Here is a 21,710-nt window from a genome sequence, read left to right as displayed (position 1 = left end):
GAGTTGCCTAACAAAGCTAGTCATTTGATACTTTGGAATGTAATTTTAATTCATTTAAATTAAATTATGGATGCAAAATTTTTATGCTTGTTAATGTATGGTTACTTTTCTGTCCCGTGCATAACGTCCCGGGTGTAACGGTGAGTCAAAAAAGAAACCATAATGTTACGATAATTAATTTTTTTTTCGAATTTAAAAACGTAATGCACAGTAAGCAAAATTAATGTAGACCATAAGTGATAGCATATAAAATTAAAATGCTGCCATAAATCACAGAGAATATTCAATGAAAGAGGTTGTGAAATGAGCTTTTGGTCTGAGTCCCGTGCGTAACACTTAATTTTGGCTTATAACTCAAATTTGCAATTGTTTTGAGTGTTTCATTTTATTTAACTATGCACTAATCATAGTTTCCCCTTTAATTTTGACGTGCGTTTTATTTTATTTGAAAATACATCCTTTTTTTTAACGAAAATCAGTTTTTGTGTACATATGTCCCGTGAGTAACGCTGAGAATCGCCCTAAATGAAAACTACAATTTTTAAAAGAAATTCCTTTTTATTAACAACGAACCATACAAAACACAATATTTTACACATTTGTGCTTGTACTAATACGACATTTCTCATTTTACTTTACAATAATACAAAAACTAATATTGTTGTCTATAAAAATATAAAAATATTCATTGTTGATTTAGTAATTACATTATTGTTTTCTTTAAAATTCTCACATACCTTTTGTCTTATACAACTTTCAACTGCATCTATCTCATACGTTTTATAAAAATGAGGGCTCACTTAAAACATAATTTTAAACTAAGAATATCACTTCACTCTTCAAAGTATGTATTGACAATGTTCTAAAAGAGTTGTTTTTTAAATTATTACTATTACTTTCATAAGCTGTTGTCCACTATACGTACATTCACCACATTTCCAAGAATCATTATCAGTTTACTCGGTCTGCATAGTTCTTGTATTTCTGTAAAGAAACCAAAGCAAATTAATATTATAGGTGTATATGTAGATAGATATATAGGTAGTTAACAATATAAATTATATTATATTATTGGTATAAAACGTTCGGTGACAAGACGTCCTGTTTTTATTGGGATTGTTCTTTTTTTTTCAAAAAGTCGCCCAGTGTCCCGAGAAAAATGCAAAAAGGAATGCAAAATGCTACTTTTAAAAATACGTCCCGTTCTTGGCTCATTCGTAGTTAAGTAATTCCGTAGTATATTAGTAATACCTTGCATGAACTTTTACAGATTTTCAAGGAAGGACCAGCTTTCTTACAAGAAATCTAATCATCTGTAAAGTATGACACTCAAGAAACAATCAATGTCTCCCCTAATCCTGATTCCTGTTAATTGTTAAAAGATAATGTAAAAAATTAAAATTGAAATAAGGTTAAATAAAGAACAATCTTATTATTTTGACAAGCTCGACAACTTCTTACTCACTGGGATGAATGATCACGTAATAATGACTATACCTGCATAGAGTCTCAAATTATTCCAGCTTGCCGAGTATTCCGGTTTTTAATTTTCTAAATCTCGTTATACTAATATTTAAAAAGTGGTCTAAAGATGAGATAAACATTAATCGATATATCTCACCCAGCTGAATAAATGGCACAGCTTAGGAGAAAATCAACAAAAACTATTTCTATGACGTTAAAGGTATGATATTTATGGTCAACAAAGCCAGTTTCAAAAGCACACCATCTGTCAAAAAGAAACTGATATTAAACTATACTCCCATCAACCCTTTCATTATGACACTCAGTATATACACTATGTTCAATAAAGCATAATAACTAAAAACAGATTATTGTATCAACTAGGAGGAAACTCATTAAAGATAATAGTAAATTTTAAATATCTGGGTTCAAAACTGAGGACAGACGGACGAATGAGAAAAAAATATTATTAGAAGACCATATCCACAGCAAAGATTTTTTCTTATCAAAGAACGAAACCTACAAAATGAAATAGAAACTTACGTTGGAAAACTCAAAATGATACTAAATAGCCCATGCTTTGTAGAATGTACTGTTTCTCCATTCAACTATTAATGTGACTATTACAACGTTTGCATATTGTTGTTTGATAGTTTTATTCATGCATATTACAAGCATCTTAATAACCTATGTATTTAATTATTAAAATATTCACTACTCAGAAAAATCAATCACAAATTTTGCTTATTATAAATAGAGGCCATTGTTCGAGATGAGTCTAAAAAACTTTTGAAATGTGGTGTAATACTGTGGTCCCACTTACTAATTTTCATATAAACAGAATTAAATTTTAAAAAAAAGCACAGTACATTTAAACATGGCTCTTGTTATCAGTCAATATTTTCTTAAGTACATGTATATGTTATTTTGTAATTATAAAGAGTAAACCTTTTACAATATTAACGACGTTGTATACTTAATAATTTGGAGTAGCAAATAGTTCCGTTACAATTTCTTTTCTCCATTTCTGATTTCACAAATTTTCAGTTTCGACAGTATTGAAGTTAAGAGTGTTTAATGTAGGTATCACGAGAATAAACTATGCAGCATTATAAAATGTTAACGTGCAGTGTTTGTAAGATTTAAGTAAATATATTTACATATAAAAGGTTTTCTAAAGTAAATTTTTTAAAAAAAGACACAACTAAAGACACAAATATATTTCAGACAACAAATTTTTTACTATCATAAGGTCAAAAAGTAAAAGAATTACATCTATACATGATGTATTATACACAAAGTTACATTAAAAATAAAAGATGTAATACACACCGTTTATGTAATAAGATAATAATAATAATAATAATAATAATAATAATAATAATAATTTTATGCATATGTTATTCTTTCAGTTACAGCTAAATTTTCTTCCTTGCACACAGAATAAACGTAATTTTAGTCTTGTTACCTTAAATTTCCGGTAACTCTCCTTTGGATAGAGGAAAACTTAGGTATAGTGTTAGTGTATTATATTAAAGTTATTTATGAAGTAAATTTCGGTTGATAAATATCGCATAATAAACATAATAACAAAGGATGCGAATTACACACAAAGATTCTGTAATTACACTGTAGAAATAGTTATCAAACTGACTCATTGTTAGATTTTTCTTCGTTTCACGAAGTAGACGATGCAATGAAGAATAACGACGGTGGAAACTTACTATGACTTTAGGGCTCCTAATTACACTTACTAAACTGATTTCCAAATATGACAAAAATGACCCAGAAAGTAGTACAAAGCGAAGAACACTTGTTTAAGCACTTATTTGAGACAAATATTCACTAAAATTTCCTAATCTCTTTGGGTGACGATCAACATCATTAGCAAAGCTAATTAGCAACTACGGGAATTTGTAGATCTTCTACCTAAATTTGGGTTTTGAATTGTGCCCAAAAGATTAACTGGAGAGGTTACTCAAATTAAGGTCTCAGTCAAGTATTTTCATCTCAGTTATTTAATTAAGTCTTCTGATACTTGTATTTAATTATTGTCTCCTAAAAAATAGATTAACAATATTTTTTCTGCAGTAGAATTGCAGAATTCAAATTATATTTCTTGTTATGGATTTAGATCTGAACTAAACAATACAAGATATACAAATTATTGGTTATCATTTAAGTATGTTAGTAATGTTGTAAGTTACTATGTATGTTTCTTTTGCAACATATGCAGTAAGACAGAGCTATAACAAAAACATAATGCTTTGTTTCTGAAACTCAGTCTTAATGTACAAATTAGCTATTTAAAAATACTAGTACAAGATCATATGTGTTTTAATACTGATCGAAACAGAATTACTATTACAGCGTGTGGCTGTGAAGTTGAATTTTATCTGAGAACGAAATGCTTACCAAATACAAAATGTGTTTAGAAAAGTTGGATAATGAATTTAATATGTCCCTTGAAATTGTAACTTTCGCAAACTGTCGCTGTTATTATAATGTAAAAAGTTACGGCACAATAGAATAGAGAACGAAATGATATATTTAATGTAACGTGTCTTAATTTTGCCGTTTAGGCTCAAGAAGACGGATAATTAATAAAAGTAAACGTTATGAACGAATTACTGGAATCAGAATGTAGGAAAATACAGGAAAACTCCGAGAAAATCCACGTAGACGATGTTATTCATCGCATATGGCACAACAGATTCTGTAGTTCGCGAATTCAGATAATGCTAAAATTTTGTAAATAAATTCAAACATTTAAAATGCATGTATGTAGTCACTGTAAAGTTTTCGTGACATAATATATGCTATAAAAGCTGTCCACAAAGGTAACATCAATGACATTAGTAATACACTTTATCATATCGGTAAAAAACTTATTTGTTGAGAAACGATACTGTGATACCTAAAGTTGTTACATCTTCAGAATGCTTGTACAATGATGAACAAAGTAAGTTTATGTCTTTCATGAATCGTGTTCTTGCACGAGTATGATGTTCTTGTTATTTTCCAATAGTTTTATTTCGAATGGCAAAACTAAATGAAAAAAAAATGTACTGTAATTCAAGTAGGTGAAATTTTAACTCTGGTTTCCTGCATGGGAGGCCAGTGCGTTAATTAACCTCCTTCGAATTCTGGCTAAATCATCCATATTGTAGATTTACCTTGTTTTCTTTGATTATTATTTCCTTTAATCTACTTGCATATTCCTGTATGCACAAAGTATTTTGATATTTATTTATTTATTGAACAAATTCCCAGATACAGCATAATTGTGCCATTTTACACAGAGAAATGTTAACAAGCAGGAAAAAAGAAAAAAAAGAAAAAGGATAAAAAACAATAAAAATAAATAACAACAGTAACATCAATAATATTAACAAAGAGTACACAAGTAATATTATTGGCCAGCATGCGTTTTATTGCTCTTTCAAACACTGGGTAGCTCGAAAAAAATGTCCACCTCACTAGTTAGATTATTATAATATTTCGGTACTCGGTGAAAAAGAGACCTCTGTATAATTGTCAACCTAGGGCGTGCAAGATGAAATAGGTGGGTATTCCGGGTTTTGCGGGAAGGGACACGTAAGGATAGTTGTTGAAGTAGGGTTTCTGATCTTAGGTTCCCATTAACTATCTTATGAAGAAACTTCAGATTAGAGTTATTTCTGCGTACTTCCGGCGTCTAAATATTAAGATATCGCAAAATTTCCTCCTTAGGTAATATTCGAAGTGCGGGAACACGAAAACGTACTATTGCAATAAAGAAATTGAGAACAGTCTCAAGTCTAGGGAGATGTGTAGGTGCGGCCATGGCCCATATGGGAGAGCACTATTCGATCTTGGGTGCTATTAGAGTTTTATAGAATGTTGTTAATGATGCCACAATACGAAGTTCAGTGAATCGGTAAAGAAGCCCCAGCATACGTATTGATTTCTTAACTATTGAGGAGATGTGGTCAGAGAACGAGAGTTTCGAATCAAAGATGACACCAAGATCATTATGACTAGCAGAATGTGTTATAGGGAAATCGTTAATATGGTATTTGGAGGGAACAGGAGACATTTTCAGAGTAAGTGTAATACTGTCACATTTCTTACTGTTAAGTTTCAATTGCCACATTTCACACCAGTCTAAAAGATAATTTATGTCTTCCTGTAGGGCAATTGTGTCATGGAAACATATTTTTCTATATAATTTGCAATCGTCAGCAAAAAGCAAAAGGCCACTAGGATTAACTGATAAGTGAGAGTAGAGATCGTCCATATACAGGACAAATAGTAGGGCCCTAGTACGCTTCCCTGAGGCACTCCCAAGATCACATGTTGGGGGTTAGAAGTCGCCCCTGAAAGAACAACTTTCTGTTTACGGCCCTTCAGACAGCTGGTGATTAAAGAGAGAAATTTACCATGTACATTAAACCTATTGGAAAACTTGTGAAGAAGAAGAATGTGACTAACAGAATCAAAGGCCTTAGAGAGATCAAAATAAAAGACATCTAATTGAGTATTGTTATTTATACATTGAACTGCACAGGAAAGAAGAGTACTTAAGTTTGTAAGACTTGAGCTTTTCGGTAGAAAGCCATGCTGAGAAGTGTAAATGTAAGGCGACGTGAATTTGAGAAGCCTGTCTTTGATTATTTTTTCGCAAATAATAGATATTACAGAAAGAAGAGATATTGGTCTATAGGAGGATACTTGATCTTTAAGTCCTGATTTATATATTGGGGTCATGTGAGCTAGTTTCCAGCTGGTGGGATAATATCCTTCTCTGAAGCATCTATTGAATAGGATGGATAGAGGAACTGAAATAGCTGAAGCAGTTTTGTTAAGATAGAGAGAGCTAATGTTGTCGGGCCCAAGAGATCTATGTGGAGAAAGCGACTGCAAGAGAACCAAAACCTCACTCGCGGTGGTAGAGAGGTCTGATAAGGTGCTAGTACAAATGAGGCGGAGAGGGGGAAGATGGGTTGTAGGGTGAAGGGCGGTAAATGTTTTACAGAAGTAGTTATTAAAAAGGTCGGGTCTTTGACCATCACTAGCTTCAATATTCACGTCATGAACTGTTGCTGGCATGCCGGGAGATTTCGATCAAGATTTAATTACAGTCCAAAATAGTTTAGGGTTGCTAACAGTAAAATCACCAATTGAGTCCATGTATTCAAAGTACTTACGTCGCTGTACTTTCTTCGTAAAGCTTCTAATTTTAGCGAATTGTTTGTATGTGTAGTCATTCGGATGTGACTTCCATAGATTCCAGGCAACCTTTTTGTTTTTTAGAAGATCGCGCAGCTCACTGTCATACCAGACCGAAAACTTCTTCGATTTTGATGTTTTTACAGAGACAAAATCGTTTATAGTTGAGTGGACAACAGATGTGAATAGGTCCACCGCCTCGTCGACAGATCCTGCCTCCAACAAACACCAAGGAAAGAGTTCAATAGCCCGACAGATGTCACCCCAGGGGGCTTTCTTCCAAAGAAATTGTGACCTACTTTTAAGGAGCTGGTTTGTAGTACTGGAGGGGAAGAAATTGAATGAAACATCTAAGGAATCGTGGTCCGAGGGAAAGAGATTTCTGCATGTAACAATACGACGAGGTTCTAAGTTAAAGAGAACGTAATCTAGATTGCTATTGTTGCGGATATTATGCATATTGTGCTGACCCAGTCCAAGTCCATGAATAAAATTGTTCATGAAATAATTGTCATTTCCGTCTTTAGCAATGCCATGCTTACTGTCCTGCCACTTGATGGAAAGGTTGAAATCACCCAATAGGATGACGTCACCGAGTGACAATGCTTGTAACAGTGAGTCATGGTAAGCTTCTAAGATGTACTGAGGAGTGTTCCTGTGCGGTCTATAGAAGCACCCAATAAACATAGAACTACACTTTGGAATAAAAAATTCCACCCAAATAAGTTCACAATTCCGTTCAAGATCCAATCTTCTCTTGCTCTTCCACTTATTATTTATACAAATCATCACTCCACCTCCACGAGTTATGCGGTCTTTACGAAAGATGGAGAAATTATTCGAGAAATTAAGTTCACTGTCGTTCACTGATTCATTGAGCTACGATTCAGTTACTGCAAGGCAATCCAGTTCCATTGTCTCTCCTAGGTTGATTGAGCATTCGAGTAATTTGTTTTTTAATACTACGAACATTCTGGTAATAAATATTAAAAGCACTAGTGGAGTCTGAACCAGATGGACCAGGATTTATGTGAATATCACCACAAAGCAAGAGAAGACAAAAGAGAATGAGGTACTTTTTTTTTTAAATCATATCTTGTCATACAATCACTGGTAGTTCCTTTGTCACTTTCAGCAGAAGCTAAGAAATCACATGTCGGTCTTCTTGGTATGCAAGCCGCAGCAATGTAATGGAAGGATATTTCACTACACTTCAGTCCATGTTTCTCTGGCAACACTACACTTGGAAAAGTCACGGCACCGAAGGAACATAACACACAACCACCACAAAAAGGTTTAAAAAAAACACTTTGCATCGACCTGGAGCCTAACGCCATCTTGGAATCGAAAAAAAAGTGTCAGTTTCACAATTATTTAGAATCTTAATAAAAATTCTATTTATAATGGTAACTGTTAAGTCAACATATATTTTTGTAAGTGAGGTTAGAATGATCCTCTTCGAAACCACTATCATCGTTAAGATCAATTATTAGCTTTTGCAAAGCTGTTTAATAGTTGGAGATCATTGTTTGTGAATACATCATCCTTGATATTACTTTTCGTAATACAAAAAGAAAAAAAAAGCACTTCATTATTGTAAGTTGCTTGGAGATGTATTGCGTAATTTAGATTTTTCGTGTAATTTAGAATTATATACAAGTATATGACAAAATGCCCACGTTTGGATAAAAAAAAAATTAAATTAAAAGGGTCCGACATATATAATATTTAATTTACCATGATGTGTATTCTTGTTATGGATTCTTTAAATACACAGTCTGTCTACTAAGATTTGAAATGGTCAACAGTGTAAGGAGAAAAATGCTGTATCTGGTGTTTGATATATCCTTAGTGAAATACGTGAGTGTGTTCATAAAAATCAGAGTCTGTTTGGATCCGATATTGACTTTCAGCTTTCATATTACTGCAGTGTTTTATCTTTCTCATGGATCGCCAGAGAGCGGCAATTAGGTTTTATGTAAAATTTGGAAAAACCTCTTAAAAAGCAGTTGAAATGCTGAAAACTGTCTATGGCAACGGAGCCACTTGTGCAAATGTTTCCGATTTAGTATCGTCGACTGGCCGGGAAGATTTGGTGGATGATTCTACAGAAGACCGTTCCTCAACTAGTCGGACTGATGAATATGTTAAAAAGGTGCAACAAAAACTGAATGTAAACTGTTCACAGTCACTAAGGATTATTACTTCGGAACTTGAATTGCATAAGAACACAGTGTATAAGAATATATAATTCAGAAGCTGAAGAAAAGAAAGGTTGATTCATAGTCTGCTAAAGAAAGTAAAGAACGGACCAAGCCACAAAATAATTGTTTAACGGTTTTTGATACAGAAACAAGTTATTGTCATAAACTACCCACATTATTCGCTAATTTGACACAGGTAAACTACTCTGTAATTACCTTTGAAGGGTAAATGTTTGGAATCTAATTTGGGAATACAACAATTTGTAATGAGGCAACTAAACGCAATTACTATAGAAACTAAACACAATCTCAAAAGAAATTTTCTACAGGCCATTCAGGAAGCAGCTGTGCTATTAAGTGCATGGACTTAGGAAGACGTAAATCGATGACTAAGTTTAATGGTAAACTATGCATATTTATAACCTTTATTAAGCCAGTAATTTAATCATCATTAATTATTCAATAAATAAATACTAAACAATAATACATAATAAAGTACTATTACAGATTGATGAATAAGAAACAAATATTAAAAATATAGTATAATAAACAAAAATTCCTCACATAGTTACTTAATATAGAATTTTCGTCTCTTGTATACAATAAAATCTTGCACGGGATTGTAAAATTTTCTACATACTATAAACATGGTATATATTTTATCTGACGTGCGTATAAATAAGTGAAGTAAATGAAAATGTTAACTCCTTTAGAGAAAAATATGAACTACACACTATTTCTGTTTGTTAAACTTCAAGATGCTAAGTATCAGCTTTTAACATAACTACGAGATTGTGTAGAACTGTTTTACGTTGTAATTTTATCATATTCATGAACTCAATTACTTCACAATTTTCGAACTCTAGGAAATAGTGATCGTGATAATGAGTTAGCAACAACATAACGAGTTATCGACTGCGTACTATACTAATGAACCCTCTATAGTATAATTTATATAAAATCTTTAAAGAATTAAGCAGATTCTTTCCTAAGTGACAAAATTTTCGCATACGAATAGGAAAAGATAAATTAGATATAAGGGAGTTGAACACATGTGATGATAGATCTATTCCCTATATATATATCTTGTAACGTAAGTTTAATAAGGAATTTTGTGCGTTTTTCTTATTTTAAAGAAGAACGAAGATTTCTTTTCAAAATGATATTTTTGTTATGTTTTCTCTTGGGAAACTGATAAGATAAGCCTTTTGTTTTGATTTTTAGCTTTTTGTTTTTACGTTCAATTCCTACTTACCTCCATTTTAGCTATGAATTACATGTAAACTTGCATGGTTACTGCTATGGACGATATGTAGCTAGCTCATCGTTTGGTGGAACTGGAAAGGAAGCAACAACATCTTAATATGTATTAAGAGAGTTGGTTTAGTAATACAGTTTAATATTAATATTCGAGTCCGCCAGAAATCAAGAGTATAAAATCTTTATTGTTATTCTATAAGAAAGTCAGTCGAACAATGATTCCAATATTATTGCTGGAAATTTTAAAATATTATTTTCTTTTAATAATTTATATAAATTGCTCACTAGATAAAATGTGTTATAATTGAAACCCACTTGAACGATTTGACTAGCAAGACAATATCTACACAGTTAAATCGGTCCAGCTTTACTATGATCTTTATTCTCAGAAGTGAAAAATATCGGTACTTATCCAGAATACTTCAGTGCAAAGGAACCCAAAATACTGATATAAGAAAAACTGCCTTTGGTTCCGGATTTGATTCTCGGTAGGAACATTCGGTCAGAAAGATGCAGCAGCTTTTCCAGGTCAGAAGGTATTTCCTGGGTTTTCACGCCAGGCAAATGCCAGGATACTACCTAACATAATGGTTCTAGACCACTTCCTTCCTTCCCCCATTCTTTTCTTTCTGTCCCATTCCCCGGGCAGTGTGACCACAGAGGGATGTCATCCCTCATAAGTGACACGCTAACATAACTACAGATGCTGAAAGCCCGAAATCTAATTCCTAATCCTAGTCCTAGTCAAAATGGGTCATTTTTTATCCATGTAAATTTCTCATAAAATAATAAGACTATTTTGCCAGAATAGGCGCAACAACTATTCAAATCTCAATGTCTTAAATAGGGCAACGATGGCAAGTTAGTCGAAATGAGTATGCCCTAATCTTGAAAACCAAAGCTCATTACTTACAACAAATGTACATTTGTCTCATCTTGGGCATCCCGAGGGTTAATGATTGCATTTCGTTATTTTGTGATAACAGCTTTTCATAAATGTATAGTGATATCTTGGAATCCCAACTTAATGCGTTTCACAACCCTCGTTCAAATTCCAAATCGTTTGATTTTCAAGACAATTTTTAGAAACTGGATTAATTAGTTCCTAGATCCTAAGAACTCGAATTTTCAAAATGATTTTAGCAGTAAACACACTGGATTTTTAGGGTTTGATTTGAATTCGGATTTCTTTCAGCACCGAGGGTGTATGAGACGTGAACTTACAGCTTAACATGGAATGCAAACCGCATGAGTTCCCACCGAGTATCGAACCCGAATCTCTCACACTAAAGACACGTACACTAACTATTTAGCCATGAGGGTGCTCTGGATTTTAATGTAAAGTGCTATATTAACAAATAATAATATAGTTTAACTTAATAAAATATTATATATATATATATATATATATATATATATATATATATATATATATATATATATATATATATATATATATATATATATATAAACTGAATTTAATTTTAAAAATGAAGATGATGGAATATGTAGAAGCTGGAAGAAGACAGAGAAAGAAAATTATTGCCTGGAAGGCAACTCACTTCTGAGGAAATGTGCACATGAACATCGTACCAGTTGTTCGAATCTCAAGGTAAAATTTGCTCGAATTTTTCATTCGGATTCCAAGTTGTTCGCCCTATGAAGCACTCGGATTCCGGAGGCAATAGCAATTTTTTTGTTTTTGTTTTTGTCTATGCGAATTATGCTAAGAAGAGCAATAGAAGAATACTGTGCGGAAAAGTACTAATTTGAAATGTTTATCGCAATATATATACAGAGTGTTTCAAACCAACACCGACAACGTTTGAGAAGTGATTCGTGACACCAAGTAAAGACGAAAAGTATAGATCAACCTGGGTTCACAAATGCTTCCTTTCGGATTATAGGCTGCCGAAAACATGAAAAAAAATGCAGTTTAAATATCCATAGCTCCAAAGCTATGGGAACTATCGTAGTCGGGTCAAGACTTCACTTAGAAACTAGTATGTGCCCTACTCAATCCTGCGGTACCTCCGCAACAATTTTTATAGAGGTAGTTTTTGAGTGATTCAGATTATATGTTCGTAGCCAAACTTCCTCTATAAAAATTGTTGTGTGAGTGCCTTGGGATTCTGAAACATTTATTTTTGGATAGCGCACATCTTAATTCCTAAGTAAAGTCTTGACTCGACTACGGTAGGTTAAATAGTTTTAGAGCTATGGACCTCTGAAGTTCATTTTTTTCATGTCTTTGGTAGCCTATAACTCAGAAATGACCGATTTCTGCACCCAGGTTGATCTATACTTTTTGTCTTATCTTGGTGTCAGGAATTACCCCCCAAATGTTGTCGATGTTGTTTTGAAACACCCTATGTATGTATTGTATATATAAAGCGTAATATACTTTTTTTACGTAACTATAAATATAACGTGATCTATAAGAAAAATACTATTTGTATAATTGTTATCATTAATGTTCGAAATAACATCTCCATTTGTGATAAGATAATTTTCTTAGAATTCTTTCAAACAAAGAGACATTCTTTTATAGAACACGTGCCAGAGACTAATGATCGGGTGATATCTGAAGTGGAATCACTATATGCCGGAAATGGTAATAGGAGATTACTCAATGGAATCTTCTTATTACATGGAACTTTCTTGAAGTAATTGTCAGTTCAACATGTTGTTTTCCTTTAGTATATATTACTTAGTTTCATGGTAGTCGAAAGAAAACAATAACAATTATTCTTTTGTATTCATAACGCATTATTATTAATAATACGTGTAACATGTGATGTATGGAACTCAACTGAGCGAATTAGATTTATTATGGTGTGGTTTGACAGAGTTCTGCTTCAAGTTTAGATAAATATTCGTTGCTTTTCCAAATTAAATTTCGTTACATATAAATTTAACATTACTTAAATTTTATTCTTAAATATTTAAAATTATATATAACAAAATTTAATTTCCATAGAGCAAGGAACGTTTAAATAGATTGAGAGAAGAGATCAGTGAAATCTAGTTAAAAAAAATTATTTCCCATATAAACCAAATAGGTAAAATATAAAGATAGCGTAAATACTTAATATTCGTTAACTATGCTCCTGAAGGACACTTCTAAGTGAATGTTATCAATGATTATTCGTTAACTACGCTCCTGGAAGACACTTCTATGTGAATGTTATCAATGATTATTCGTTAAGTATACTCATGGAAGACACTTTTAAGTGATTGTTTACAATGATTATTCGTTAACTACGCTCATGGAAGACACTTCTAAGTGAATGTTATCAGTGATTAAAGATCTAGTTAAATTACTTTCTCGCATCATAATTTTACTTCATTTCACGAAGACCATTAGGTCAGTTTTCAAGGTCAAATTCTTACGCATATTCAGTATCTTTCTCTTCTTTCTTCCCGAAAGTAGACCATAAGAAGTTTCCTGTTCTTCAGCATCTTCTTAAGAAAAAACTATATGTTCGTTTCGTCTATCCATCATAGTGTCCATAACTCATGACAATACATGCCATGAATCTCAAAAAAAGAAAGAACTATTGCCACAAGGTCTCCGGATTCAGCAACAGCACAGTCAAAACAAGTTATTGGTCTGTTTGTGTGTATGCATGAATGAGGAGAGGGTATCGAAGGATATGGGGATTTTTTTTTTTTTTTACTACATCTTAAGAACGGGAAGAACTATTGCAAAAGGAAAATTCAAATTTGAAACTAACATCGATTATCTGGCCTATTCAATGCCACAACTTATTTGTTACTGGCGACGTCAAGAATCTATTTCGGGTGACTTTGACTGTATTCCGGAGAAAGAAAGGGAAGCATCGGAAAACTGACTCCGGATTCAAATTGATTGATTGATTGTATTTTAATGGGGTTGTCAGCAGCAATGCAATTTTTACCCACCAGAATAAGACTAATGGCCAATACATCCTCTACATTAAAAAAAATAAATAAATAAAATAATATTCTAAGAACATGTAGTTCAAATGTAAGTTCGACGAAATAAAAGATTAAGCCACTTGAGAATGCACCAAGAGCATTGCCAGAACGATCTTAAAATGAATTAATTTTTCTTATTAACTTCTACAGGCATTGTACCAATTGTTCTATGTATTTTACTATTATACTCATGAAACAATTCTTGTAATACATCTATCCATTAATAATTTCCTTCAGTACTAATTTTTTTCCACACGTTTTGTTTGAGTTCTGTTAAAACGTTCTACGATATGTTGTTTTACGAAGACATGCTGAAAATGGAGGATTCAAAATTGAAAAATTCGAAAAATATAATATCTCTATGACTTTCAGTTCACGAGATGTGGCTTCTGATATCTTCCGAAATCCGAACTTCTTTGACCAACATCTGGGGAACGGTGGCTAGTTGGCCAGTAGCCACCACTTACTATTTGGTACCAAAATGTTCGGTATTCTCTTAGGTATTAATCAACACCAATATGATCTCTGTATGACTTACGGTTCCCGAGATACGGTTCCTTAAATCTTCCGAAATCGGAACTTTTTTGGTCAATATCTCGGGAACGGTAAAGAGTGACGCGAAAAATTCCATCACTTCTTTAGATAGTTTTTGATGCTCTATCGAATGCAGGGCTCGAAATTGAAAAATATCTTAAATAACAGACAGACACACGCACAGACATAAGGAATTCAGTAACGAACTTTATAAGTTCGTTGAAAATATGTATTTAAAATTGAGACATAGGTTCCGAAAAGGCTAAATCAATAAATAATAAAATATGATATATAACATTAAATTAACTCAAAATAGCATTAATAGTAACACATAACAGGAAAAATAAAAAAAACCTAAAACCTTACAGAACATTAAATATTTCAACTTCAGGAATAAAGCGATAATTCATTAACTAAAGACCGCTTTATTCTCCAACACCTGATTAAGACTTTCAGGTAGATCTAAACGTTCTCTAAGGTCTAAGTATTCTGAACCTTTTACTAGATTCAGATTCGGAATCAACTTACCTAATTTTCTCAGCCACTTTTAATATCCTGACCTGTCTGTCAGTGATATTGCCAGAATTTATTTAAGAGGAAATGTTTTCTGACCAGAGATAGTCTAGGCTAAGGAAATGGCACAAAAAAATAAAATAAAATAAAAAAATAAATAAATAAATAAATAAAATAAAAAAAATTGCAGTAAAAGTTCGGCTCTGTAATTGGATTTCGCTGAAATTGCAATCTGCTGATGAGTACCAATTAAGCAGTCCAAAGTTATCCGTAAACTAGTCCTGTTTTCAAAAACGAACAGTCTTAACTTGTAAAGTAAAGTAATTGAACTTTAATCAAGAAATTTCAGTGTTCACTGACATCTTTGTTGGTGATTTGTAAATGTTGCTAAACTGGATACATATCCAAATGTTCCTTCCTTCTTGTGGAACTTTTCTGAGAGAAAAAATAGATAACCTCACTTCTTAAAACTGTAACGAACTAGTGTTTGCATTGTACTTTTTCAAATAAGCTCAGTTCGTTATAGTTTTGAATAGCATAGAGCTTTCTTTATGATGATCGTAATGAATCATATATTTCTACAGCATTTTAATGAGGCAATCATCTTCATTGAATTGTTTGGGCGGTCCCGCGTGACATAGTTGCTAACGCTCCCGCTTTTGATGCGAATGTTCCTGAGTTCAATTCCCGGTCTGCCGAAAAAGTTAAAAAGCTTTTTCAGGCTAACCATTCTGAGTGAGGTTTCCTGGGTTTGCTTTATTCACATCAGGCTAATGCCGAGATTGCGCCTAACAAAATCGTCCCAGGTCGTGTCTTTGCTTCCTTCCCAATTCCCTAGACAGTGTGATTTCAGAAAGATATGCAGGCTAACATGGCCATAGATGCCGAAAGTCCAGAAATCTAAATCCTTATCCTAATCCTAGCTTGATTTGTACGTATGCTCCTTGTCAACAGTTAGCTATATAAGACAAGAAACCTTCAATTTAAAGTGGGATCAAAACCATTGTAGAGCATTTGATGTTCTTCTACAGAGAATCGAACCTAAGACCTAGTTCGCCAAAGGCACTCGCGCTAGTCAGTAGACGAACAAGATCTATGTTTATGTTTCCTCGCCATTATTCGACATGTTTCTGGAGTGAAAGAAAATATTACAAGTTAGTTGATAATAATAAACACAAAGGTAGGTTGATTGCACCCTTTGCAGAAGCTCTTACCGAGTCATAACTAATATCGAGGGAGTTAAAATTTGGAGTATAGTATTGTCTGTAGTGTCCTGAGATACAAAAGTTACTCTACTAAAATGACAGGATGAACAAAAGTTGAGAGCATTCGAACACAAAGTGATAAGAGAAATTTTTGAAACCAAATGCAGTATAATCATTTCCAGATAGTATAAGTCTACGAATTTTTAGATCAAGACATCTTGGAAAATCATTATTATGAAAATATTTGAAACGAAATGAAATTTCTACTTTCAGATCCCAAGGTTATGCACTATATGCAAAAGGAAATGATTGATTAATAAAAGTGAATGATCATGAAAGAGTTGGTGGAATGAGTACTATGTAAAATTCCAACTAAAATCGATTAGCTTATTAGATATAGAAAACATTTAAACTACGATACAACCACTTGGGACGATATAAGAAAAACAATATAGTGAAATCTGATTATCTATAATCATTTTAATGTAAACTGCAATTTCTTATAAGACTCTCTCTCTAAGATAGTCATCTGTGTATTTTAAATTTTGCCTGCTCTAAAATAGCTTTATGTAAATGCTAGTAATGCTAAATTCACCTTTATATGTTAACTAAGTAACCAACTAACTCTATGGCTTATGGAACCAGAAAGTTCAATATTGTATTCGCAAAACCCCTCATTTGACCTCTGTTCTTTGACAACTGGACCCAGTTTCTACTTTGTATTCCTATTTCCGCAAGATTCATCTTGATATTCTCCTCCTATCTGCGTTCAGGTCTTCCTACAAAAACTTTTCCCGATTGGGTTTCCAGTTAAAATTTTGAAAGTGTTCCCACTTTCTTTCGTTCTAGCTACATGACTTGCCCATCTGAGCTTCAAGACTTAATGGCCCCAACAATGTTAGGTAAATGTTATGGATTATGCAGATCCTCGTTATAACGTTTCCACTATTTCCCATTTATGTGCTTCTTGAGTCCTAATATTCGCCTCAGGATTTTATTTTTAAATATAACTATATGTTAGATATATCTAACATTTGATTGCATACGTTATCTTTGAAATTCTTTTATACCACCATTTTTAGAAAAGTAGGTAGTAATGAAGGAAGCCAATAAGAAGAGATTGGTCAAAAAAAAGTTGTAGTCTGTTTATTGTCCTTTAATGGTTATCAGTCAGTATATTGGCTCCCTTTAATCTCTACAATGTCCAAACACTTTTCGAACTGGTAATGCAGTCTAGGGGTTTGTACAGATTTACTGACTGACTAGGGACATTTTCTTTTCTTTGTTATATTGTCATTTTATTTTTCTTTCAAGAGCACTTAGACCGATTTCTAAACAAATGATGAATGAATTCGCTTTGTAAATTTAATTTTCTTCTAACCATTAGAAACAAAGGCTAACTAAAGAATATAAGAATTCATTGCAGTGGATCATAAATGTTAATATATTATATTTCCAGAATATCTTCATTAAGAGTGGTTTATTACATGCAATATCTTTACACTGTAGTAATGAATTTTCACTATATAAAATACAAAATACAAAATAATACTTAAATATTGCATTAGAAATAAGTATATTATTAACTATAGAAGCTTTTGCTTCAAAATATACTTAATTCTCTGTAAAATTGCCATCTTTTAATAAAACCAATGGTGGCACCATAGACAAGTTAGGGAGTGCATGGAAAATATATCCATTTTGCCAACCATTAACCCTTCTAAATGGTATTTATGGATTTAAAATAATCCAATTATTCTTAAATTCAATGAAAAAATTTAAAATACGAGTATGTATTTGCTTTAAAGCAAATATTAAAATAAATATTAGAAGCAGCAGAGGAAGAAATTGTTATGATTGTCTTGCTCATGTTATTTTCACGATGTAAACATCAAATAGCATTATATCGAGTTAGGATTGTATCGAGTTATAAACTTTCTTGCATGATTTTCATTCTTACTTGCTGTGCAGAAAATTTGGGATGATCCAAAAATCGCAAAAGTGACTTATGTCATGACGGAAATCAATAATTCTAAGACAATTTTTAGTAACAATTTTGAGTGATGTAGAGTAAATATTGAGTTGAATTCAGTTTAATTTTAACATATCTTTTAGCAGAGAGGTTGTATGAGACGGAGACCTACAGTTTAAAGCGAGCTCCTGCCGGTAATCGAATCCACGTCTTCCATGTCAAAGGCGCATACGCTAACTGCTTAGCCAAGAGGAAGATTTATAGACTAAATATACATTGTTTTCTTATGAAATCATAAAGGCGCATACGCTAACTGCTTAATCACGAGGGAGATTTATAGACTAAATATACATTGTTTTCTTATGAAATCATAACTACCATTCCTTGTATCACATCTTGAAGTAAACTCGTGTTTTACATTCTGCAGATGAAACAAGTATGTTCACAAATTCATTTAAAAGAGCAGTTGGTTAATAAGAATTTGGAATTCAACTACCTAAAAATATAAGAACTATGTTTGAAAAAATGTTGATAATAAATCTGATAAAATACAGAGCGTTCAGAAACAACACCAGGAAGCTTTTTAAATGAGTCATTCACAAAAATATGATATATACATATACAGACCAACGTAGGTGCAATAAAAGATCATTACTTGAGGTTGAAATGTTGGATCAAGGTCGGGTAAAGAAAGATAGTGATTATTTCGAGCTTAGATCACATTAATGCACCAGAGAATGTGGGAAAAGGGTGGCGAGGGATTAGCCTTAAAATACAGAAGGGAATTTATAAAGTCAGGAACTGAAAACGGGAACATGTTAATCGAATGGTACACTGATACATTAATCGAATCTAGACTTAAAATAATCACTATGTTCTTTTACTCGATCATTATCTGACATTTCGTTGTCTAGCTATGATTCTTCTCATATGGTTTCGACCAATTTTTGGCGGAGTATAACTTCGAATATGATACATTTATGCACTCAGTTTCTATAATGCTCTCGTGTAAGGATTTATTTCGGAAACATTTTTATTTTTGTTTTGAACACGCAATATATTAGTCTTAACAGGAACTAAATACATATGTAGAGTGCTCCTTACATACTTTTCAGTTTCTACCCATAATAGTGCTTGTGTAATTAGATGAGGTACATGTCCCTACTGAATATGTATTGTATTTGTTTACTTTCACGCAATATCATTTTGTTTTCACACTATTCTCACAGTAATTGTCTATTGTGTTATTTTAAGTTTTTATTCTATTCTATTCTATTCTATTCTATTATTATTATTATTATTATTATTATTATTATTATTATTATTATTATTATTATTATGACTGAACGCAAATTGCCAATTAAGTGTAATATAGGATACTTATCTAACTCTGTTATTCAAATAAAGAAATATTGATAAAGAACATAACTAAAAGTTTTAATAAGTCCTTCAAGATTCCATACAAATATTCAGATGACCTTCGTGCTATGACAACCACCGTATATCCATTCATTTACCAAGAAAACATAATGTGATTTTCACAAAAAAAATGCATACATAGATAAAGATTAATTGTGCACGTGGATAATGTGAAAGTGAAAAACAAATAACCATAACAATGAAAACTTATCAGATATTTTCATCTTTTACGATTAAAAAATAAAAATAAAATTGGCTTACAAGTACAGAATCATTCTATTTTTAAGTTACTTCACAAACAGAAAGTAAGTTTTATCTATACTCACTATAATTATTGATTTGGAAAAGAAACGAAATATAAGTATCCGATATGTTGCATTAAAATAGATCCACAAAACAACTGTAATCAGAAGGGAATAATCTTTTCTAGTTTCTGATTGTGAGTAATTGTGCGTTCTACAAAAGTATATTATGTGGAATTTGATCAAAGCAGTCGGTATTTTGAGAGTGAGAGAATGATAATGGTGTGATTGCGATCAATAAAACAGAACATTGAAAGGCCATAATCCTTAATCTATGTTCTATGATCGTGAACTAACTAGTGTTGATAAATAACATGAAATCTAGCTCCGAACTTGGGAGGCAGAGGGTTTGGTTCTCACAGCTAAACTCATGAATTTTTTTCTATGATAACTCTCAGTTTCACAAAGAGAATTTTGACCTGATATCTTTAATATATATACCCTGGTTTATATATATACCCTGGTTTTATTTCCGTGTTTCATTGTAATTATTTTCAACATAAAATAGTTATCTGAAAGTATGTTACGAAAGAGTAAATAACTAGAGACTTTGTGGATTACTACACAAGGCACTGAGGTAAAAGACACAAATTGACAGTTTACGTTAAAAAAAAAAAATCCCTTTTTCCTTTATCAATTAGGTCAAATATACAATCATTAACTAGCATTACTTTTTAATGCCTTGCAAATACTTTGGAATGTTTGCTGCTACCTGCCAAACTTAAGAATAATTATACAGAATGTTCTTACTATTATTTAGTTGTTTAGTTACGATAATTATGATCTGCATGATTGTAGAAACCTGATTTTCATCCGGAATTGAGCCCTTAAATAAGCACAGAGAACTAGTTCGAAATGTATAACCTAGACATCTCAAATAGTATCACTAACTTGATCTTTTATGTGTAGGATAGAAAATAACATTCCCTGTTTATTATTGTGTGACAGTTAACGACTTTTAACCATATTTAACGTTTTTATTTGCCTTGTGAATTCGAGTTCTTATGAGTATATAGAATCAATTGTGATTTAAGTATTGTATAAAGAAAGAAAAAAAGATAAGAAACTTAATATCGTACTATCCCATGAAACAAAGAAACGAAATTTTTTAAGTGTGCAATTCGTAAAATACCTTACTATTTTCATTTTACTTCGATATCAAATTATTTTCATTTTCATGCATGAGGTCAGATAATCCATACTTGTGATTTACTTTATTTACCCTTCCGTCGAAAACAAACATTAATAATATACAAGTAATATTCGAAGGAATATGTACTAAAGATAAGGATACGTCCCATTTTTCTAAAACCACAACATAAGACTTCTACTTACAAATAAACACTTGCTCTATGACTCTGTAATCTTTATGAAAGAACATCGGCAGACACAACTGCAATCAACTTAAGTCTTTTCTTGACTTTCAACTTTGTAAGACTTTCAATTTTAGAATTGTGGATTATGAAACTACTGATGAGTATGAAAAGACAAAGCTATTCGTCAATTACTGTGTATAAAAATGGATTTATTAAAGGTATTTAGCAGTGACGGTATGTCTTGATCACTGAGAAACCAGAGGTGGTATGCCTTCATCATTGAAAAACCAGAGGTGGTATGGCATACCACCGCGTACCGCCTCACTTCGACCACTGTTTGTAAGTATATG

The 21,710-nt window shown here is 32.3% G+C and overlaps 1 protein-coding gene across 1 annotated transcript in view; it reads right to left on the bottom strand.

The window, feature by feature from the left end:
* Nucleotides 1-553: 553 nt before the first annotated feature.
* LOC145664075 (suppressor of lurcher protein 1-like) overlaps nt 554-21,710 on the bottom strand; it is a 938,444-nt gene continuing 917,287 nt past the window's right edge. Inside the window, exons 15-16 of the mRNA XM_081730414.1 lie at nt 10,135-10,216; nt 554-984 (exon numbers count right to left, since the gene is read on the bottom strand). The gene's annotated coding sequence lies outside the window, so the exon portion shown is untranslated. The remainder of the gene's footprint in view (nt 985-10,134; nt 10,217-21,710) is intronic.

The sequence above is a fragment of the Thermobia domestica genome, chromosome 11 (genome assembly GCF_964235325.1).
Source record: "Thermobia domestica chromosome 11, izTheDome1.hap1.1, whole genome shotgun sequence".
Classification (NCBI taxonomy): Eukaryota; Metazoa; Arthropoda; class Insecta; order Zygentoma; family Lepismatidae; genus Thermobia; species Thermobia domestica.
Note: the sequence above shows the minus strand (reverse complement) of the source record. Positions and strands in the feature narration are given on the sequence as shown.